The sequence below is a fragment of the Aythya fuligula genome, chromosome 3 (assembly GCF_009819795.1).
Source record: "Aythya fuligula isolate bAytFul2 chromosome 3, bAytFul2.pri, whole genome shotgun sequence".
Taxonomy (NCBI): Eukaryota; Metazoa; Chordata; class Aves; order Anseriformes; family Anatidae; genus Aythya; species Aythya fuligula.
This window is the reverse complement of record NC_045561.1, coordinates 98278392-98303567: the sequence shown is the minus strand read 5'-3', so window position 1 is coordinate 98303567 and position 25176 is coordinate 98278392.

The window sequence follows — 25176 nt, the reverse complement described above, 5'->3', positions numbered from 1 at the left end:
TTTTTGATTCTTATACTCTGTGCTCTGAAAATTTCCTGCTGGCTCCCATTTCAGACATTTGTAGATGTTTCTGCTCCATAGTTATCTTCTGTACTATTGTACAAGAGCCTCTTTTACAATGCTGCTTCTGAAATTCTTCCTGGTTCAATTCTGCCACTTCTCAAATAGCTTCATAAAAGTAGTGTTAAGAAAAACTATTTGCTCTCTGATTGAGAAGTTGTATATCATATTTTTACAACTAGATATTTAAAAATCAGGATAATAAATTCACCGTGATACTGCTGATAGATTTGTGTGTGTGTGTGTGTGTTGAAGCAGTAGGAAAGGCTGTTTTGGACTAAAATATATAAAAACTTCAGATAAATAAAAGATTAACTTCTCTATATGAAACTCTGTAGAATACAGATAAATGAAGTAATAAGAATGAACTGAACCTGGAACACATTTTTATTCCTCCGACTTATCTGATAAAGGGAAAATACTAAAGATCAAAAGATCAATATGATTAGTTTCAAGCATACTGCAGTGTATTTCTGATAAGCCTCTCAAATAAATTACTACTTTTTCACTCCTTTTCAACCAAACTTTGCCTCCCACTTGGTGCCATTAACCATGCTGATCCAATACTGCTTAGCTTACTTTCAGGAGTACTCTAAGCAACCATTTCAAATGATGTCCCAGTGGATTATCTGAACAATTTCCCATTGAAGGCAGTGAGTAACCACTGAGTGCTGAGGTAATATAATTTTAATAAATCAGTTCCATCTAAAATGTCAGATAATGGCCAAACTAGATAATGGAAAATGGAATTCAGCCATATCCCTTTGTGAAATGCCAGTTTAAAGTGAAATAAAAGCCATTCATCTGTCCCACTCCCTGAATCATATTAGTTGAACCAAAGAAGAAATTTGTCAATGCTGAAATTAGGGTGAAGGCATAGATTCAAGGAAGGACGTGAGTAACAGAAAGTTGTGTGGTGTGATACCTGAACCCTGAAGGGAATATGGATTGCCTCTTTTCCACACATAGAGTATGGGCACTGCTCAGTAGTCTGAAAGATGTTGGCCACCTTATTTAGATATTGCTTTAATGGTTTAAATCATAATGATTGAATAAAATATTCAGTCTCTCCCCTTCCTTTTTCACTATGAGCAGAGGTCAAATAAGTCACATCAAACCCAACTCTCTGACCTTCAAAGGGAATTCCATAAGTATATGGTTGTGGTGTAGAAAACGGGTGAAGAGGCTTTCTACTCTTCCTCATGACAACTGTTATCACTCTCCAGTGAAGAGCACAAACTGCACAAAGAGGACAGAGTTATCAGAGGACTCCCCAACCTAGGGCTGTGTTAGGACACATCTTGGAGAGTGCTGGGTGCTGATGTGAGCCACCTCAGGTGTTGGAAAACATTAGCTGTACCCTCTCCAAGGCAAACAGCTGGGTCATAAACTTCAACTGGACATGAGGTTGTGGCAGGAAAGTTTGGGAACCACTTCATGACACTAAGAGGACACACCTGCTCTCCCCTTCATCCAGTGTGCTAAAATGTTGGCTAAGGGCCCAGATCTTTCAGTGAGTGGCCTCTCAAAGAAATTATATTGGACAATATCTGCTTTGGGGGAAGGGGCAAAGAGAGCTGCAGATCTGCTGAGATGAGACAATTCAGAACACTTGCAGAAATTAAAAAAGGTAATGAGTCCTCTGGGTGCTGTGTGGTCATCTTAGGTGTCTTTAGGTGTAGGGGTTTTGAAGTAGAGGTAAAGAATGTGGAAGGAAAATAGATTTTTGGTTCACAGGCTATAATTTAGGTATCTGAAAGCTGCGTAAGTGCTAGTTTGGCTCTCAACCCAAGCTATGCTGTGAATAACAATCAGGTTTGAAAGCTTAACACAGGACTTCAAGGCCTGAGATGATACAAAATGATCTCTGTGGAAGCTGGAAGCCAGAGCAACATTTCAAGGCAAGAGACAGTGTTAAAAGTGCAGAGAATGAGTACTTTGGTGGTACTCAGATGAGTAAGTATGAAGTATAAGAAAGAGACTGTAGTGTTCAAGCTGAGAGATCTATTTTGGCAGTAAGGATAAATGGAAAGAAACAGTTTTCAAGTTGAGGCTGGAAAAAAAAAAAAAAAAAAAGACCAATATTTGACATAGTCCTTTCTCTGGTGGGGAAAAAGAGACATCAGGCTTATAACAGTGATAACATCATTGTTACCTAATATGGTCTCTCCTCTGTGAACATAGATGTTTGGAAAGAACAGACCCATCATTTCCTAAGAGACATTAAAAACCTACTTAGGTTAAAAAAAAAAAAAAAATGATTAGATTAAAAAAGTAAGATGATGTGTAACATTAAAATGAACATGCATTCAGACATCTTCTCATGTATAAAACAGGGAAAGGTTCAGTCTTGCAAGCTGATCTTGCCTGGAAAACACAATGATTCAGATAATGCCATGGCTAATAATACAAAGTGGTCAAGGGAGCAGTGAGGGGACCTGTCATTAGGATAAACTTTACCCTCTGCCCTCAACACATTTTTAAGCACACAAAAGCCTCATTTTGCCAACTCAATATATGGTTACAGACCTTTGTGCCATCGATTGAACTGGGATGTAACGTGTGCAGCATTAGCTGTAGGAACTTAGGGGATTCAATAAGTGCCATCATTATTGGCTTAAAGTCAAATATGAAGACGTGTTAGCTTGGAAGAGTAAACCAGACATTCACATACACAGGATGTGCATGCACATGCACATTCACATGCACAGGATGAAACTGCTCCCTCTGAAATTGCTCTGTGGGAAAGGCCACAGCGGAACAAGGGAGCTTTCTGTAGCAGGAGGTATTGGTGGGTGGAAGGTTCCTATAGAGCATCCCAAATCCCACTCAGCTTCTTTTCCTTTGCACTGCGGTGCAGAGGCTAATGCTGTGTCAGATCCTGTAGCTTGAGTCAAAAAGGTGCATAGCTGGAGACAGAGTCTTGAAATCAGTATAAAAAAGGTTGTAGAGAGAGATGAATGAAAGCAGAATTTAACTTTACATCAGAGCTTTATGCACATTCCTCTTTAACACTTTTGTATTCTTAGCAAACTAATTGTCGTTAGCCAAGAAAACAGGAAGTTCAGAAAATGAGAAACACTAATCACAATAATTGATTTTAATGCATCTAAAAATAAAAGACATAGTACTGCACTCAGATATAACATCTGAGAAACTGATTCATTGCACTTAATATAAAGGTTAAATTCTGAATTAATTCTCAAGGAGAAATGGAGCTAGGGAGGGACATAGCCAAAAGCAGGCAGGATGATTGTAGCTTCAGGATGGCTGGGAGAGCTAGACTTCTGTAGCACTGAAATTCTGCAATTAGTTGTGTTGTGTGTGTTCCTGACATATTTGTTTGACATTTCTACTACTTGTGTGTTCCTCCAAATCAGACACTAATTCAAGCTGCCCTCAGTCTTTCCACTTTTCCTTTCTGACAAAGGACAGACTAAAAGGGGTGTTAATTTTATTGCATCCCTAACTGCCAAGTGTCTTGACATTCAATTACTTACAAATGTTGACTAAAGGATTCTTAGAAACCTTTTCATTTCAAGTCACTAATGGAACAATGAAAAGGTCTTATTAATCCAATGTTATCTGATTTTCTTCTGCTGCTTAAGTCTTACATATCAGCGTGTTCTCATTCAGTACAATCAAGAATTATCTTCTGAAAACAAAATAAAACAAACAAACAAAAAAAAACATGAAAATGTTTAAGATGTCAAGTTAATCATTATGACACAGTCTTTAGGTATATGATTATTTCCTTCTTTTTCCCTCTTTCAGTAGAATTGTGTCCTACATTTGGAATATAAAGAAAAAACAAAACAAAACAACACAACAGATTTATAGAAAAAACTAGGTTGGAATAGACTTCTGGAGGACATCTGCTCAAGGCAGACTTTAACTTCAAAGTTAAATTGGGTTGCTCAGGGTCTTGAGTATTGAAAGGTTCTGGAAATCAGTGGATCACTTTTCTTCTCTCAAAATCTTCAGTACTGAAGGGAATCCTTGAAGTACTGAAATCAGATTTGAGAAAATTTGTAGGGGTATTCCAAAAGAATGCTGGACTGCCAGTGTAGCTAAACCATAGAATACATTACTTTGGATTCTATTAGCAAATAATTTAAAATTAGCTTAGGGATATGGTTTAGTGGGGACTGTTAGTGTTAGGTCAGAGGTTGAACTCGATGATCTTGAGGTCTCTTCCAACCTAGAAATTCTGTGATTCTGTGATTCTGTAAAACTGTAAATCAGAACAGTCAGTATGGCTTTGCAGAACGTAAATCCAATGAAAAAGTCTTGTTTTTTTTGGTGCAGTAGGTTGTTAAAGAGAAGACAACTCATTTTTGCAATCTGATTTTATTCTTACATCATAATATTTTAACCAAAAAGCTTGCATTATGTGGAATTAACAGCACAGACATCACATAAATAAAAAAACATGCTCAGCGACAGACCGCAGAAAATAAATAGTGGATGGAGAGGCTAGCCAGACAGTTGCTAACAGAGTATCAGTTCCCTATCTAAAGATGTTTATATGACTGAGGTGATATAAAATCATTGCCGGTGTGTTTGCAAATGACACAAAAATTGGCAAGGTAGTAAATAATAAGAATAAATTTCTGTTATATAAGGGTAAGAACTGTACAGTCAAATATTTCAAATTCCACAAAACGAATTTCAATTCAGTTATATGCAAGGTAATATCAAGAATATCTACAGCTTGGAAGACTGTTTTAGAAAGTATTGTTTCAGAGAATGATTGGATGTCATCTCAGATAACTGATCAGGGAGAGAAGCAATCTTGCCTCACACACACTAAAGCTATTCCTAAAATATTTCTTCCTGTTTTTTTTTTTTTTTTTTTTTTTTTTTTTTTTTTTTTTTTTGTGCTCTATGAATGATGTGAAAATAATGGAGGGAGTTCAAAGGAAGACTTAAAAATAATTCAGGGGCTCAAAAAAAAATAAATAAAAAAAAAATCTGAATTGTAACTTAATAGGCAGAAGCATTGGAACAAAATCAGATTCTGGGGGAAAGAGCTTTTTGATCTGAAAAGCAGAAGCAAGGTAAAATTATTTTTTGGCAGCTGAAATTAAACAAATTCATCCCCAGTGTTCCTACATGAGAAAGTCATTAAGCACTGCAACACGTTGGCTGGAGGGATGGTAAGACTCTGGGGAGTTTGCAGAGGACCACAGCTATCTCCCTCCCCATGGATGAGCAACAGCCAGGAAGGCTCAGCTTTGCAGGAATTTCTGATAAATAAGTTTGGAGGGATATAGGAGACTTTTTTGTTTGCTTCTGCAGCTAGGTTCATGTATCCATGAGTTTCTTGGGTCTGCTCAACATCTGAAGATCATGGCCAGCTCCCTAACAGTGCAGGGACTACAAAAACCCATGAGGGTTTCCTTCCTTTTTTTTTTTAATTTTTATTTATTTATTTATTTATTTTATTTCTCAGTGGCTATGAGAATAGAAATATGCTTGCTTAAGTCTTAAGTCACAGAGGTGAATATAAATATTTGCCTGAAATTCGGTGTCCCATAATAATTAATAGCTCACATTGGATAATACAATAGTGCATTCTGTCTTAAACTGCATGAAAACAGAGTCTAAAAGATGATGTCTCCTTAAGCATAGTATTTCCTTGTTCCTTCAGGAAGATATGATGTTTCCTCAACACCACCATTCCACATCCAGCTGTGGCCCTGCACAGAGTATTCCACTGTGTGCACCAGTGCAAGTACCTCTCTCATTACATTGGGATTTGGTACCGTGTACTGCCACAGAGCAGCAACTCATACCTCCACATCCTGTCCCAATGCCAAATGGGATCAACATCTGATGTTTCAGGAAGGTTTATTTTTTAAAGAAAAACAAACAAACAAAAAAACAACAAACAAAAAAACAAACAAAACAAAACAAAACACAACAAACAAAATAAAACAAAATCTAACAAAGCAGCTGACAGGTTATGCTGAAGAAATGGCAAAGAGGTTCACTGTGGGAGATGTCCTTCCCATGATCCAGAAACAGAAGAGCCTTATCTCAGCCGTCTTAGGGACTCATGGCGAATAGAAAAAAAAAAAGGAAGATTCCTCTATGCTATAAGGTCAGAGGAGAGGTCTGGGATCTGCACTCTTACTTCAGTGCCCAAACTGGGACTTCAGGGCTAGGCAAAGAAGGTACAATGGCGGGGAATGGTGCTTTGAAACGGTTCTGTGTTTGATCAGAGTAAAAATGACTTGTCCTTCTTGCTGAGGAAGCTCTAACTCTTGCACAGGGCAGGGAATAAGTAGAGCAAACTCACTGCAAGTTGCTTCCTCGGTGTGGGAGCAGGAGACATAAATGTCATGGTCCTAGACAGCCTTTTGGGCTCCCTTCTCCCTTCCTTCTCTCTCCTCCGTGAACTGAAGACACCATGTGTGCACTTTCCAAACACCAAAGTGACTCACTTTACTATTTCACTTTGTTTTCTTTTCCATAAGGAACAACCAAAGTACTGCTGCCTCTGTTTTCCTTCTGGAATCATAGGGTTTCTCACAAGTCTTTCCTCACCCTAAATGCCTTCTGGCCTCTGTCCTTGTGTTTTGAGATCATGGCACAAAGGCAGGGCTGTCTTTCATAAATACACCAACTGAAAAAGCAATCCTAAAGTCTTCAAAACAGCTTTGAACCTACCCTAAGGATTCCTGGAATATGTTGCAGTTATACTTGCCTTTTGTTTTTATGCTAGATTAAAAATGAGATCCTTTCTCTCCCTTACCGAACGCTGAAATTAGAGGAAAATACCTGTAAGTCTACAGATGTTAAACAGACGGTGAAGTTATATAAGAAGTTGTAATTTAGGAGGGTTGCATTTTTTGAGAGAAAGATTAGATGTCCTATAGTTTGTTCTCTGAAATGAGTGAAATATAATTGTCATGTTCTTAAAGAGACAAAAAGAAAAAAAAAAATCCCTTCTTTTGCATAGCCAATCCTTTTGCTTGAGCATTATCCGTTAGCTGATAAATGTGAAAGAAATTGAGAAAGATGCGATGGAAACATCCAGAGTACAATCTTGGTGAACTAAAGCTGATGTTGACATTTAATTCAGTAGCATTTTTCAAACCATTCCAATTAAGAACCAAATCCTATGTTACCACATATGTGTCAGTTATGGATGTCCAAGTAGAAACACCGTGTTTTGCTGTTTTTAAGCCTTACTCTGTCTTTGCAAAAGAAATTTAAAAAAAAAAAAAAAAAAAAAAAAAAGTAAACTTGAACAATTGTGGCTGGATACTGCAAAATGGAGATGGCACAAATTAGTGTATTACATAAAAAATTGTAGCCTCTATGTGTGAGTTTAGCACATACATCAAATTCCATAGAGAGAAAAGCTGCTTGTGTTTTTTTTTTACCCTTATCTCTGGTAACATATAACTTTGGGTCATGCTCCAAGTTCCTACTACTTAAAACCCCAAATCATATGATAGTGGTACATAAAGTAGTGCAGAGTTAAAAGTTACTGCAGATAAAATCCTAATATTAATGAAGTTCTGGTCACTTTAGACAACTTGATAAAAATACATCAAAATTCCATATAGAAATTCAAATTTCTTGACTATTCTGTTACATGTAGTTATTTGTGAAGCTCATGAAGTACCATCAGCTGTTTTTCCCTTAGTTGTTACAAGAACTTTCTTCAACATCTAAGAAAAGTAAATTATAGTAAATTATAGTCTGAAGTGAATTCCAGTAATCATAGTATAATGATTTTTCTGTTAAAATCTGCTCTCTTTCCCCTTGGCTTCACCCCATTTCCTGTTGCTATAAAAGGAATATCAGATCTTCTGAAGATGTATTTAAATGGGATTTGGATAACTCATATCCAAAAGTTTGACTAGGCTATGTTGATGATTTTTTTATTTTTTTTTTTTGACCCCATGATCCAGAGCACTTTAGGGAAGTATTTTGGGAAACATTTCAAACCAAGCAGCTGTTCACATTTGCTATGTAGAAAAAAGAAAGCCCTTTGCTTTCTCTAACCATTCCTACTGGCTAAAACTTTGCTAGTGAGAGTAGTCTGAGAGAACACAGGTATATATATTTTTTAAACTTCAGTTTTATACATAGCAGGTTTAACTGATCCACAGATCAAGTTTGATTTATTCTAAGCATCCATGGAAAGAGATGAATGACTTCCACCTCAGTATCACAAGTTTAAATAAGTCATAAATCATTTTTTGTTGGGGTTTAGATACACAATAGGTCAAACTGTCTTAATGTTTGTGTCAGTCTGTCATAAAAGCACTTACAAAAATCTGGAACCTTTACATACATTTTCCCCATCCAAAATCTATATTTACTCAATAACCTTTTGTTCTTCTATTTGTTGCTTGCCCTTGTGAGACAAAACATACGCAACATCTATTTTTAGCTCAGCCTTTGATAGAGCACAGTTTAAATTTGAAATGTTTAAATCAAGTCATGATGTCTGTAGAAAGCCTTAAATGCAAAGTGAATCTAAGGGATTTTTAGAACCAAGCACTGAATGAATAATTTGAACTTTTATAGTATTTGGCAGTGTAAAGCCATTTGGATGGAGTCCATTGTCCACAGAAAGGCAAATATACTTTTTCCAGAGTTTTGTCACCTTATAATTTTTATGAGATTTACTGGGTTAGGTAGCTGTGTAATAAAAATAAATGCCTGAAATTAGTAGCATTTATTTTGCTGTAAAGCTGTTTCAACTGTATGCAACTTTACCTTCAAAATATTTCTGTATTAACTGTTGGTTAAGAGTTTGTTAGCTATTATTTTTTTACAAATATTTTCTTTTTCACATTGTTAATATAATAAGTACAAATGCTTATTGCTTTGCTCCAAGGCTACAATATTTAGCCCAGCCCACAAAACCTTTTTCTGACTTCAACTTCATTTCTGTTTGATGCAGAATAATGAATTTGACCTTTAGGCAGAATTTTAGGATCAGGTAATTGAAAGACAGTACAATAACTTCTAACAAAACATGCCTTTTTGATTAAAAAAAAAAAAAAAGATTGCAATTGTTATGGTCTATGTATGTATGGTCTATCTATATGGCCTATATATATATATATGGATTTAATTTTGTAAACAGTATATGGCAGACCAGCTCCTAGAACACTTTAGGAGTTCAAGATTCAAGTTAGGAAATGTCTGTCAGCCTAGCATGCATGGAGAAGGAAAGCGGAAACCTGGTTTTTGATGGGTAATAATCTTCCTCTTACTTTTCTCTGAAAGAAATCTTGGGTTAAATATGTTATAGCTGCTGATGTCTCAGGCAAATGGAAAATATATCTTGAGGTATCTATACCTCCCGAGACAATGATATATTTTTTTTTTATATAATGTTTCTTTGATCTTTCTTGTTTTGATGGAGATCAGCTACAAGCAAAGTGGCTAAGAGGAATGCCTGTCCCTCATGCCACTGAAGACTTGAATAATGGGTCAAACTTTATAAATAAAGCTTCTCACTTACGGTGTAAAGAGAAGACGAAGATGAGCAATGAAGAGATTTGTTGATTGAATAAAGTTCCACAAGGGGAACTTAGAAACCAGATTTTGTTTCTAAAAACAACCTGCATAGAGCTGACAGCTCCTGGGGCAAGGAACCAGTTTTCCCTCATTTTCTGTCCAATATGGCTCACCCTGTACCTATGACTACAGATTGATATATGGTCAGCATAAGTGTGTGCAAGCCTTGTATGAGCAGACCATCTCCTGTACATCATATGCGTTAAGAGATCAGTTATGTGCAGTTCATCCCAATGACTCCATATTTTTGTGGTGTCATTCTTCCCTGATAGCCAGGCATGTGCCATGTTGCGTCTCATGGCATCACAGCAACCCCCATCTTGTAGGACAAAAAATGTGAAGATCCTGGGATTTCAATAATGCTTTGATATCTTAATTTCTGTCAATGCAAAGATCATCTTTGGTCTTACAGACCATTTCCCAACAAACAGAAAAAAATAGAATTTGGTAATAACATATTTCTAATTTAAGAAATTTAAAATATTTATTGTGAATACAATTTTTACATTTAATAAAGAAGTGGTAGAATAAACATTGTTTACACTGTCTCTCAAAATAGATTTTTACAAGATTCATTTCTACATTAAAACTGGTACCAGAATCTGTTTTGAAGACTTATTTTACTGCACACATAGAGTTTAGCCAGGATACAATCTATCTACATCATGAAGACCTTTCTAACATACAGTCTTAAAATTTGAAACAACGACAAATAATACAGATAACATATATCTGAAAAGAAACTAATAAATTAAATTAAATTATTTTGTTTGCTTGTATCTGTCATTTATATGTACGTAGGATAAGAAAAACAAAACAAAACAAAATCACTTTCTCTATTATGTCATTTCATAATATTGTTTCATATGTTGTACTATAATATATCCTGTTCTAGTTTTGGAATAACAGTTAGTTCTGTATAGTACCTTAATTATTTTTCAGAGAACATTGCATATTTCAATTCAATAAAATCAATCATTTTGGTCTCATGCAAGGTCACAAAAGATTAAAAAAAAAAAAAATCAGGATAACTCAGACAGATTGTATTAAATCTGGCCCTTAGTTATTTATCTAACACTGTTAAGACAATAGCAGTGTCATGGTGTGGCCTGTGTAAGACAATGAGTAAACCAAACACCAGGTATTGATGGGTGCTTCTCAGAGGTACAGCCAGTATTTGTTTGCTCATGGTGGAACTCCAAATGTGTTAGATGCTGTCCAAAAAAGAAACGCATAACTTCTATTCCTGGAAGGTTTCTTAAGTTCACTAAAGTGGAGCTGAGGAAAGGAGGGGGAAGAAGCAGAACAACAGAGTTGGAGTGGTCGACATTTTGAGTAAGCAGATGAAAACCGATGATGGCCTGAAATTCAGATAATCCTTCAGAAGGAAAGAGGTTTAGAAACCTGCATACCATAAACCTGCCTCAGGTAAAGTCAGAAGGGCAAAGTCAGAAAAGTCAGAAGGTTCAAATTTGAACCTTGCATTTGCTGGCTTTGATTTTTTAAGGCAGACCTTTAAAAAACAACACATGAGGATGACGTTCTCAAAAGGAAGTGTAAGTTCCTATGGATGCACCCCTGCCAGTTCTCACCTCATTGTACAGAAAGCCTGGGATGGAAAGACAAAAAGCATCCCATCAGAGGTGCTTACAGTTACATGGGAGAAAGTTGTACCCTTTTTAGAGAAATTATAGGAAAAAATACATAAATTTATTTTGTTTCCAGTTCAATCAATAAATATATCCATTTTACACAACTTGTTGACTTCATGCTAAGTGATACATCCAGAAAATCTGCATGTTTCCAATCCTGTGAAGTACAGGATGTCTGAGTTCATCTTTGAATGAGTGCCCAACCCCATACGTGACTTTGAGGTATAACAGAAAAAAAGAGATGAGTCAATTTTTTTTTTTTCAAACCAGTTTCCTTGCTGGGAAAATGTTCCTCCAGGTCACCCAGTCAGTGAGTACTTATTTACTCAGTAATTACTATGACTAACATTTACAATCATGTCATTAATAACAGTGATTGACAAAGAATTTCCTCAAAACTCTTTAATCTCCAGACAACCATGATATATGTGTAACAGAGTACATTACAAATTTAGAGCCAAACACACACATTTGAAGTGGGGCTGGGTAGGGAGAGGTGGAAAAACTCATGAAGAACAATTCCTTTTTTTTTTTTTTTTTTTTTTCCCTGCAGTCAGTGTATGGGGCTCACTCATTCTTACTTTGAATACTTGCTTACTTGTTTCATTGCTTGCTGAGTGTCCTTTTTATGTCTTAATAGATGAAACAGTAAGCAACTCCTAATTTGGAAATCTTGGGCAATTCTCTAAGCTAGAATTTGCTGAATGTACATCCATTATTTTGTCTGCACTGAATAAATTAGATCATAGTTCTGATTGCTTTTGATTGAGGATCATTTTAATTTTCCATATTGTCTGAATGCATCCACTCCACATCTACCCTACAGGAGTTGTGAAGGGGAAAGGGAGACCTTGGCAGAATAAATTCAATTGCTCCAATGCTCCTTTTTATTGAAGCTATTTTGTATTTCAAGACTCTCTGCTGTTTGAGCCTTGTAACAGCTGTAGGAGTTTATACGTATTAGTACCAATACAGTTGGTGGTCTTTTTAATAAAATGGTTTCCAGTTATAAAATGAACTTGTGTCCAAGGAAAGAATTTTCCTACTTAATTTGGAAAATAATAGTCAGAACCAAACACATTCATTTTTCTTTTCAAATATTGGAGTTTTTTGTTTATTTTATCATTTAGATTTTTTTTTTTTATTTTGTATACCATATATAGGTATGTCTTATATTATACTACCTTACGTAATTCTGATATTAATTAAATATTGACTGAAATATTATTGTCTAATGACTGAGAAATTTTATTCCAAGAAGACATAAGACATCCAAATTCTAAAAAAAAAAAAAAGTAAGTAACTTAAGTAACTTTTTCTGCCCATCATTAATCAGTTCTTACTGTTGTCTGCAGCTGCTAGATCTAATACTTATTTGCAGAGAGAGAAGAAATAAAATTATAAATATATATATGAATAAATAAATATATACATGTATATACATATGAACTCCAGAGGCCTTCAGAAGCGCCAGCCTCTTTCTTGATTGTCTATACAGAGAATTTGTGGACTTTTTTGTTTGTTTGTTTTCCTTTTTTTTTTTTTTTTTTTTTGTGTGTGTGTGTGTGTGTGTGTATTTTTGTTTACATTTAGAGGTGAATTGTTTGATTAGGCATTTACAGTTTAAGTGAAAACTGAATTAAACAGTCAAATTCTGGCCAGTGACTACAGTACAGACCTTGAAAACATTCTCTGAATGTGCACAGGTTCTAAAGAGGAAGGCAAAAACAGCTTTAGGGATAAATCCTAGGACTGTGCCAACTTTGTGACTTTGAGGGTCTGGCTCCTGCTGATTGAATATGTGGATTTGACAATAATGCAGAAATTAGCCATATATTTGCATCTTGCTGCCTGCCTGGATTTCCTTCAGCTTTACTTTTAGCAAAGCCAGACCTCCATCAGTGGAAACACACTGGAGACGCTCTTGACAAAGAGCAATATTTGAGCACACTGCAGATGTTGCTGCAGTCCAACAGGAGAAGCCACCTACTGCAGCTCTGGCAGGGGGGACTGAGTGCCCCCTCCCATAGACCTGAGGTATGGTCAGAGTGGCACAAGTGGCCCACAAATGCACATATAGTGTGTCTGCCTTGAGGAATGATTATTCAAACTGCACCTGTGCTTGAGGCTACAGGTGACAGGTTGATGCAAGTGTATGGAAAGAAGTAGAGAAGAGAGGTGGAGAAGAGAGGTAAGATGGGGGGGCAAGAAATGGCTGGAGGGATATATCTGGAGGTGTGGAGTGGTACCCAGATCTTCTAGTCGCATTTGGTGATCAGTCAATTGCACGATGATGTTCCCTGGAAAATAAAAATGAAGAATGAAGCTCAGCTGGAACCAGTGGCAATGCGCTGGGGAGCCACTAGATGTAGATACAGTGTTAGACTGTCACCGGTCCAGGGAAACGTGCTAGCTGTCTTCAAGGGAAAATTACCTTCCCGTGCCAAGAGAGGGGGCAGGTGCTTCTGAAAAGGGATTTAAAACCTTTTAAGTATTATACCGACCTTAGGATTCATGACAATGACAACAAGCAACGCGATGGCTAAGGGTCTTCTAATAACGTCTTCTTTATCTTGTCTTTGCTCTGCTGCATTACGTCCAAATTATGTTCCTAATATCACTGCCACCCCCTGTCCAGCCCTCCAAAGCCCCTCTGCTCCATGCAGCATGATCACAGAGATTTATTTGTCAGCTAAGCAGGGCAGTGTGCAGGGCTGTTAATGCTGCAGGAGGCATTAGTATGCTCTTGGGGAGAGCAAAATATTGAGAAATAAACGGTAGATAAATAATAGCTCTGTCCTAGGTAATGAGGCTCTTTTTCTGAATGCAGATGAGGAATTCATCAAAACGAGAAGGCTAATGTAAACTCCTAAATGTTTAAATCATCTAAATGGTGCATGAGAAAGGCTGTCTGGTTGTACTCTGTCTCAGGCAGTAGGTCGGAGCATCAGTTCATATGAATCTGCCTGAGCTACTATAGGGTACACCAACAAGTCTGTTTGCACGGGGCTGCCATGGTCAAGGAAAACGTCCCATAGAAAAAGCACTCTGCTTGAAGCAGGCTGGTAAAAAAGAGTGAAAGGTCTCGTTACAGCCTGGTGCACTCTGTCAGGGGAGGCACAAGCTATTCATATTCTCCATTTATTTTCCAGCATGGTACAAAGTCAGTGTAGCAGGGTTACCCTGCAGCACTCTCCTAGAGTCGGAAGAGCAGTACAAAAGAATGTCCAGAGGGTGATCAAATATAAAGTCATTGGCCAGCTGGTAATGTCTTAAAGATAAGAGAGGGAACAAAGAAGCCAGGCTGCCTGCAGGCTGCAGTGTGTTTGGGAGAAATTGAGCATTTGGAGAGTCTCAGAATGAAGAAAAATGGTAATTTTCAAAGAAAGACAAATGTCAGATCCAACAGATAACAATGAAGCATCAGACCAAAATACAATTAAAGTAGAACCTTATAAATAACTATTGAAGGACATTTTTCAGTTTCCTTGCTCCTGCTAACAGCTCGTGTCTCAGGTAGTCTTTCCTATCACACAAATATCACTGTGTTTCAGGCTATACCCACACTGCCAGCTAGACCAAGGCCAGGAGGCAGGTTTGAGCACTGGCCCACGGATTACGCACAGTGTTTAACTGTTCACACCCTCCAGGCATGGTTTTGGTGTGTGCCAGACAAAACTCTCCCAGGTCCTGCCTGGGCTAGTTCTGGGCAGGCAGCATGGATGTGACTGCATCAGGCTGGCTCCTGCTGCTCCCTCCTCCAGCCTGTGCTGGGGCTTTGCTCCCACAAATGTCTCCACGCTGCAGGTTCTGCACAACTTATCTCCAGACTCCTACTACGGAGAAGAAAGAATTAGTTGACAAAACACTCACATTTTTCAGGCATCTTTAGCTGAAAAAATTATTCCCACAGAATAATTCTGATGGCAGAGGGGCACTAGATGAGATGCTGAGATGCAGGTCCAGTACTATGTGTAGTGCCCATGTTGCCTCTCAGTCTCTGGGCTGAAGACTGTTTTCCAAACCAGTTTTAACCAGTTTTACTGTGCAGTACAGGCAGAGCCTTAAATCCCAATGAAGGGATTTATTGGTGCTCTGTAAATGCCCCATTGGAAATAAAACAATGCACACGAATAAATTGAGCTCTGTGCCATGGGCTTCAAAACAAAGGAAAAGAGTTAGGATTTCAGTAAAGTAGGTAAATCTCTCTTCCTTGGGATGGTGGGGATGGTCTGTCCAACACCAAGACACGTTCGAGCAGCTGTCTGGCTGCAACACATTCATGGAGTGGAAACCCTTCCTCTAGCCTTGGTTGAAGCTCTGTATGACACAGGTTGAAGGGCAATGTCTGGCTGAGATGAATGAGTGGCAAAAGCCAGCTGGCATTTCCTCAGTAAGTGATTTTGGCAGGAATGGCTTTTTCACTCAACAAAACTCTTTGCAAGAGAGTAATAAGGTTTTTCTTATCTTGTAAGAGTGCTGAGATGCGTTGTTTTCATCTAATGTTTTGATGTGCCATCACCAAAATAGGTGCTAAAATGTTTATATACTAAAATTTCAACCACTGATAAATCAATGCAAAATAAATTAAGAAATATTATCACAACATCTTCACACACAAACAAAAAAAATACACAAAGAGAATAATAACTGTGATTAATGATAATTTAAGAGAAATCAGAGAACATAATTCATTTTGAAATGTCTGGAATTTTAGCACTTAACTCCTAACTACAGGGTCATTTTTTGACCAGCTTTTCTCAGACCTGCTTAAGGAGTCATCCATCCACACGCTCGGTGTTCACTGTTGTTTTCAGAGATTATAATCACGTTCATGCAGAGACTCATCTTGCCTGTTTGTAAAACACTTGCACAACTTTGAATGCTACTAAAGTCAGAAATGGCATAGCCATCAACACCAAGATAGCGCAGAAGATATGAAAGAAAAAGAATCAGTCTTCAAACTGCATGTGAGTGAAAATATATTTCCAAAAAGGAATGAGATAGATAATATAATCTAAGATCCACATAATGGTATAACTGAGTGTGTCTCAGTAAGCTCCAGGCCAGCTGTGCAACAACATATTGTGCCTGTGCCTCTACCTGTGTGGCTGCAGCATGTGGGCATTGCCCTGAGCCAGCTTTCCTCTGCATGCTGTGGGTCCATCGCAGCAAGGAGGTCTGGCCCTACACACTCACCTTGGGGTGCTCAAGGGGCTGGCATTACTCAGAGCCCCTGCCACCATGCTTTTCTTGCTCATGATGCCAGGGCTAAGCAGTTTAAAGTTAAAACACTGCCTGCGGGTTGCTCCCTGAATAAGAAATAAAAATATAAAAAGGCTTTCTCTGTTGTAATTCACTTACTGCAGTGAGTTTTGACCTGTATGTGAAATGCAGGAGGTGGGTAAGGGAAGGACATTCACAGACACAAAACCTATGTTTGTGACATTTGTGAAGCTGTCTATGCCTTTCCCAAAATGTTTCAGGGGGCCAAAAGTGAGAAAGGTTAAAAACACCAGTAACAGGGTACATGTGTGTGGTTCAGTGCTGTGTCAAGCAAGGGTACCAAAGAACTAAAAAGCACTAAAGCTTTATTAATGTCATACTGCACTTGGACTGATGCATCCTGTATCTCACAGGGGCTGGAAGCCAACTGGGGTACCTTGGTACCAGGGGCCAGGGAAGAGAAAAATGCAGTTTGCTTGAGACCAGAGAAGTACCAGTGACACAGCCAGGCTCTCAAATGGCATTTGGATGACCCATGCACTCTCTGCTTGTATATAAAATGTGGAGGAAGAGGTCAGCAAAGCACCTGGCGGAGGTGACAGATAGATTGACACCTGCTCTAGAAATTAAATAGAAATCACAGATACTAACTAGAAAGAGATGCCAATAATTTGATGAAGATCTACTCAGTGCTCTGAACCCCTTCACAGATGTCATCCCTGGTGAGACCTTTTAAATCTGATGGTAAACAGGTAGGACAATTCAATTTGTTATTTTCTTTTGCTAACAAAATCCAGCACATGCAGATACCTCAGTAAGTGCTGGGAAAAAGTCCCTACACTTGTCAGTCATGTGAGATATACCAATGTCTTATCCAATACTCACAGCAGAAAACATCTAAATGTCATTAAAGCTTTCCTTATTGTCCAGGGATAAGTGTTTAATAGAGCAGGTCATGAGGACAGAAAGAGCTTGTAGAAATTGTCAGGCAAACAGCCAGGGATCTAATACTAAAGACAAATTTCAACTTGTGGTGTAAGGCATGCAGAACAGTAGAAATTTACTCATTTTGCTGAGACAAATAAGACAGATACAAGGGATAAAAGTAATGACTTCAGCAGAAGATACAGAGCAGAAGTCCAGAAGTGACTTGGTTTGGGCAACCAAGTCTGGGCAGAGGTGTCTGCAGTCCCCAATTCCTGGCTCTGGCCCAGCAGCCAGAGTTGAAATGAGTTTTCTGAGGTGAGGGCATGGTGTAAACCTTCCACAGCTACACAGCAGGACCAGCTGCTGCAAGGAAGAGTGGGAAGTGCTGTTATTTTTTCCTGTGCCAGAGCTCGTGCAGGGTACCCTGAGCAAATGGGAAGTGCAAGGTATGCTGCAGAGAGACAGACAAGCTGCTGGCACCCACCTAAACGCTGCAAAGTGCCTTTTCACCAGGTGCCCTGGACACCACTCACACATTGTCACCTCATCATGTTTCAGAAAAACAATTCCCAGCTTGCTTTCTCCTCTGCCATGCCACAGCCTTCTAACCCCAAGAGTTCCACTTCCACACACAGTGTCATATGAACGTGCATTCACACCTCTGAGCTCAGCAAGCTGACAGGAACAATCTGTCTTTGTTTTTTTTGTTTTTTTTTTTTTTTTTTTTTTTTTTTTTGTTTTGTTTTTCTGCTTTGGAAATTTCACAGTGCTCTTCAGAGAGTGGCTTTTTGAAAAGCATGAAGAATACAAGGACTGGCAACCTACCACTGCTAAATGCAATTGACCTCTTCCACTTGCTCCAGTTCCAAAACACACACATGTTAGTTAGTATTTTATTTTTTTGGCATACCATATAACAGATATGCTATATAGACAAAAAATACAGGCATTCAGCTTTTCCTGGAGATATTTCACATGTGGTGAGGCTGCCACAAATCAATTGTTTAAAACAAACCCAACAAACTAATGCCAAGGTGGAAGAACAATGATGTAATCCAGACCTCCTCATGCCCCCAGAATGCTTGGACCTTCCCTCACAACCTTCACTGCTGCCTTCCTTCCATCTCCCCTTACGCCTACCTATCCTTGTTTTTCTTCATGCTACCATTTTTTTCTCCCTTTCCTGCATGATTTCTCAATGCTCTCCTTCATGGTGTCTCTCTTTCCAATACTCACTGCTCAGCACATGGAAAAGAGATGAGTGGAAAAACCCTAAAAGCAGAAAAAGCGACTGTGGACTGAAAGTTACGGGAACCTGTTGAAGCTACCAAGTCTTGCAAGCTGCCTCCATGAGTCATTCTTGGTCACTTAATGGGAACCTTGGAGCAAGCAGATGCTGGGCTTTCTAGGATCCTGTTCGTAGGTGAGAGTCCTTGTGTGTGTTCAAGATGCTGTTTTACCAAGTCATACAAGTCATACTGAACAATGTGAACAAACTGATTCTGGGGAGTGGGGACTGGCATTCTGAGAACCAATACTGCTAGTCACCAAGGTGGTAGGAACCACCAGGAATCACCACCACTGCAAAAACCACCACCAGAACAAATTGTTTACATTGCTCAAAAGAGAAAGAGAGAACACACTGGTGGATATAAAGAGAAAACAAACACTGTCGTTCTACTGCCAAAAACTGTCTGGCATGTATCATTTAATAAGTATATTTTCCTTTGGATTAATGTGGCCATGAGTTCCCTAAAATATTCCTGCATAAAATGAAAGCATAACATGCAACACAGCTTGTTGCAGATGTATTAAAGATATTTTCTACATTCCCCTTCTGTAGACAGTGTTTGTTTAACCTATCCTTACAATAATTAACTGTTGCTGTTGTTATTCTTTTTAGCACCAATTAAAAGTTCTTCCGTTCTTCCTTGCCTGTATATTTTTAACCAACTCAGTGCTTAAAACAAGTTTGTAACCTGCAGGCTCAAGCCTTGCAGAGACTTGTACACATGAATAATTTATAAACTGAGGAATGGTGGCTATTAACATAAGTAAAACTACTAGGAAGAGAAAAGTAGAAGATACTTAAATTCTTTGAGGGAATTGATTTCAATTTGTTTTTCATATTTAGACTCCTCTATTAGCAAGCTATCTTGTCCGTTTTTATGTATTTTATACAGGTAGGAAACACAGATTTTTTAAAAAAGTCTCAAAACTCTATAAATCTTCAAAGTTAGACTGAACTTTCATGGAGGCTGTAACACTGCAGACAGCATCATAAACCAAAGGGTTCCTGCACCTCCCTCATTACCTTGATGTTCAGTAGCTGCTCTGCGACTTGGAGGAGGTAGATGGAATGACTCAAATACCATTAACATTTACAAGATGGTTCTGTGAATCCTTAAAAGTAGGCACTGATTTCATTGGGGCTCAGCTGTCATCCTTTGCACTTGCTGTGGCATTTGTAGTGTAAAAAACAAATCCCTGAAAAAATAGTTACTTAGAGTTTCTTTAAACAGAGAAGAAGCATTGAAAATTATAAAGGGCAATGAAACTGATATCAGCTGTCACATTCACAAAGTGTCTTACATTCATCTTGCTCTTAAAAACTGTAGTAAAAAAAAAAATCTAATAAGAGCAAAGCTCTTCCTGCTTACAAAGGAAGGAATGAAATATACAACTTGGCTTACTTGTCCCATCAGGGTGTTCAGCCTGATGATGAGTTTTGGTCATTTTACTCCAGAAAACATACACAAATTTCACTGGATTCAAGTTGTACAGGTAGTGGTGAGGTGACATAGACTAAGGACTCTTTTACTTGCTGCATAGCAGTAGAGAAGCATAGAAAAAAAAAAAAGCTGAACATTGCACTCAGAAGTTAAAAAATTTGCCAGTTGCGGTTGTGACCTGCAACATTTTAAGAGAAATTAGAACTAAAAGAATTTTGAAACCTCGTGGTTTTTTCTTGAGTCATCTACCTTCCACTTACTACTGTGAGGTGCCTGTACACAGGAGAGCAAGACTTGTAACTGGCTGCACTATGAACATCCCTTCCCCTCTCTTGGAGTTGACAATTCATTAGCAGCTGGTAATTCCTGTTATTTTCACACAGGTGGTGGACTACCTCCATTGACTGGATCATTGTCTGTCAGCTCCACCTTACAACAGACTTGTGAGCCCTCTGAAATTTTTATGGTCTCCTCCTCTTAAAATGGCAATCCCATAATTAACCCATACACAAACAACAAACAAGGGATTCAAGGAACAAAAAACAAGTTTGGGACCTAGATCAATGTCTTAGATACAAATTAAGAAATGTCATGTATTCATTGATGTATTCTTGAACTTCAACCCCAAAACTCATAGAATCATACAATGATTTGGAAACTAACTTACTTAGTTTCAGATGGGGAAGAATATTCCTCACTCTTCAATACAGAAGATGTAACATTGGTAAACTCTACTCAGCTCTGTCCATGCACAGTTGAGGATTTTGCATCTTCACCTGTGTTGTGTGGAAGAAGCAGTCTATATGTTACTTATTTGAAACTAACAGACCCAAATTATTTATTTTCACTGTTGTCTCAGGATATATTTGTAAACATTGCAGAAAACAGGAATGCAGCCTTACTTTTGTCTGTACCTTATTGAGGTGTCCTGGCCACTAAACCATTGTGATGGCTTTCCTGTTGTTCACTGTCTTAGTTTTCTGTCTGTGCAGTGGTCCCCGTTCAGCAAGACAAGAGAAGAGAGGACAGATCTCCTCTCTGGAACAGCCAGCAGGGATTACCATGATGCTCAAAGGTGTTAAGGGTGCTTTACATTGGCACCGGGCTCTTGTGGCCATTTGTGGCCACTTAAGGACATTTTTCTTTTGTAGTATCAGCCCGGCATAATTAATCGTAAAGGCACTGCTTAATCACATTTCAGAATAAATCTTTTTCCTTTAGCTCACGTGGCTTTAATGGTCATTATTCTTTGTAGGCTAATAGTAGTTGTGCCTACATTGTACGCAGTCTGTAGTCAGGTCTCAGGTTTTGGTAGAGATCCACAAAATCTCTTCAGTATAATTAGGTGATTTTCAAAATAAAATCTAGTCTTGCAGTATTTTTGAGTCAAGCAAACTATTATTATTTTGAATTTTGATCATACCAACACTTATAAAATGCTTTTGGAGGCTGGATCCCACAGGGATGAAAGTGCTTATAATGAAACCCTGATTCAGGCTCCCAATCATTTATGGTACTCCAGTCCCATAAGAAGTGTCCCTAGATGGCTTTTTACTTACTGCATGAGTTTGCAGAAATTTTAGTGTGTGCTGTAAATGCATCCTCAACACCCAGTTCAACTAGTAGAGAACATGTTGCTGGAGCCAGACAGGACTGATGGTGCAGGGAAAGCAGAGTTTGCAGCCCCTGACTTACAGGTCCCTGGGGTCTTGCTATCCTCTTGTTCTGTGCTTTTCTAGTGCAAACCTGACCTTTGGAAGCTTCCCTCTCCTTCTGTGCTAGGCTCTCTTCTATTTCAAACAGCACCGCTACACTGCAAGAAGCAGGTGGGGCAGCCTTGTAAACATGAACCATGGGAGCATAGGTACCTTGAATAAACAAACTACAAAGAGATAAATTAATCCAGACTGACTTCTTGCATCTCTTGATGAACATATTATGTCCTGGCAGTCTGCACATATCACAGCTCCGGAGGGATTAGTGTAGTGTTTACCTGCTCATTCCCAGGCTGGGCAAACTCTTGATCTTGCTCATGTGTTTTTGACAGTTGCCATAGCACAATGAAAACCTTCTTTTCTCTGTCATCATTTGTAACCTTTGAGAACTAACCAGCCAGGCTTTCTTACGGCACCAGAAATGCAGCTTTTTAAAAATTAACTTCCAGGGCAAAAAGGTTTGATTACAAACACAATTTGGTCACTTTCTGACTGTGTCAGATAACTGTCTGTCAGCAGGCTTCAGCTTTCCTGCTCCCAGAGCATAGGGAGCTAGCTGGCTCTTGGGGAGCTCCATGAAAGGAGAAGAAACAGGAGGAGGTGGCAGCCATGTGTGTGTGCCCAGACAGGAGAAACCAGGAAATGCTTCCTTCTTGTGTGGGAATCTAAATTCACTACTATTTTGTGTGTGATACTTAATACTTGCCTTCTGGCAATGACTAATGCTCCATTGTGCCCTGGGCACTTTGTATAAGATGATATTTAAAACCACAATAAAAGAAAGGTGCTGCCAAGAACACCCAGTGGAAGTACACAGAACAAAGTCAGGAAAGTTTCCTGGGACTTCACAACTGGAATAGGGGTACACCTACTGCACTAACCAATGCATCATCACAAGCAAGTCACATCAAGGTCCTCAGTTTTAAATACACATGTCCATAGTAGTGATGTTTATATCATCCTTTTCTTCTTCATTTTATCTTAATTATGTCAATTTTCCTTCATATACTTGAATAGGCATATATTAAATGGGATTTATATGGTTTAGATAGCACAACTAACGTCAGCTGATGTGGTGGTTCAGCAGAAGTCATGTACTGTGGTTGAATGCCTTCCAGTAATTCACACCACCTGCAGCAATATATGGATAGCAAATTTGATGAGTGAGAGGAGGTGCAGTCTAGAGAGCCCTCTGGGACCATGTGGTGCTCCTTCTGTCACTGTGAGATGTGACCTCTGTTTAGAATGCATGCCAGAAAATTGGAATTGTTGAATGAAACAGATCTTTGCTACCATTTTCACAGTCTGAAGTGATAATTGTAAATAATGTAAAAAAAAAAAAAAAAAAAAAGTAAATAAAAAATGTCCATGTCCATGTGCTATTTTCAGTAAATGGTGCTGTCATTAAAATAACAGCAACACTGAAAGAGGAAACAGAAATTCACCAGCAGTAGTAGCTCATGCTTTAAATGGTTCCACTTACCTGGATCTTGTTTTGGTTTCACACTGTTGGTGTTGCTTTATTTCTCAAACACTACCATCAGCACTTAAAGTTATCAGTCTCAAAGGACTATTGAGATAAACTCAGCCTGCCCAAAATGGCAACATTAACAGTGTTGATGGAGCTTCAAATAGAATTAGCAACTCCTTCCTAGCACTAAATAAAGTAACAAAAAGAAACTTCATATCATGTCTGGTCATTCCCCATGCAAACAAACCAATTCCCCATGCAGGCCCTGAAAGGTTTGATAAATAGGAAACAGAAAGATATGTCCCTGTTCTGTCACAGCTAACAGTCATGATATGGCTTAATATCTGCCCTCATCCCTCACTCCCCCTTTAAAAATTCTGCCATTCATTTTCTTAATTTAGGAGGGAAAAAAGGAGGGGAGACAGAGATAAGAATTGCTTCTGTTCCTAGTCTTTAAATTCCCTCTGGTTATAGCATTGCTGCTACCTCTCTGCCTTTCCACAACTGAGTTAAAATCCTAAATGAGAAGGAAGCCAGATGATTCTGGTTATTCTGTGATTTATCCAGAGGTAAAAGCTGAGCCTGAGAGCAATCTGGGTCTTGTTGGGTGCCATTGCTCAGTTGGAGGGTACAGTCTCTGGCCCAGTTTATGTTTTGGGTTATACTTTTGCTCAAAGTCTTTTATATTTGATTGTCACTTTGGAAATTGTGAGATACAACACAGGAATGAGAGATTCATTATATTCATAAAGGTAAGAGGAGAAGCAGGATTTCCCCTTTTCCTCTGGATTCCTAGAGAGCTCTACATTTCTTGAAGGAGTTGCCTGTCCTAGTCTCTGTTAATCATTGTATTCATGGCAACATGCAGTCTACCTCACCTGGAACAATGCTGTCCATAGATATACTGTAAATACCTTACCAAGTAGCAAGTATCCAAACTGTCCAAGCCACCTTCTTATGAGCTGTCTTATCATTGCCTGTGCCCCTGATACCAAAAGAAATTAGTAAGTTATTTAAACAGCACAACAATGTTGCAAAAGCTGACAACACTATCTGACTAGCTGACTTATCACTATATAAAACTGGATTCATATTCTTGTAGATGGTTCAAAAATACTGCCCTGGCTTAAAACTGGAACTGATCATATCATGTATTTTCTATACTACTTGATTGAATTAGTTTTTCTTGCTTGTAAGACATTCACAACAAAGGACTTCTGTTTTCTCTCAGTCTGACTTTTGTCTAGGTGCCAAATAACTTACAGAAACTAACCTGTTCGTGAACTGTTGATTTAGACTGGCAAACTAAGCCGCGTGGCCTAGTTCCAAGCTGCTGGTTGGAAACTTCTTATACAAGTCTTCTGTGACAAATAATAAATAACACACTGATATTCATGTGCATATGCTCAGACAATGACCTATATCTCATTTCATGACTGCAGAGTGAACCTGCCACTTGGCCCTTCCTATGCTAGATAGGCTGTGCCAGCAGGGCCATTGTGAAAGTACTATCTGTACTTTTACTTGATTTTATAGCTGACTTCTACAGCTCACTCTAAAATAAACTACCAGTACACAACCTGTATGCCTTTTCCAAGTTTGTCTTTTGCTAGCATAACTTTTTTTTTTTTAACTGAGATCTTATCCTCTAGGAGACCTCAATGAACAAAATTTCTACTATAGACAAGGTTAGAAAACTCATTTACTGACACACCTTTTTGCCTGGTCTGGTTTTAATGAAGTAACATGTCAAAACAATAAATATTAAAAGGCAGTACAAGGATTAATAGGAGAGAAGAGATATTTTCATAAGCAATCGTTAGCAAGCATTCATAGAGAAA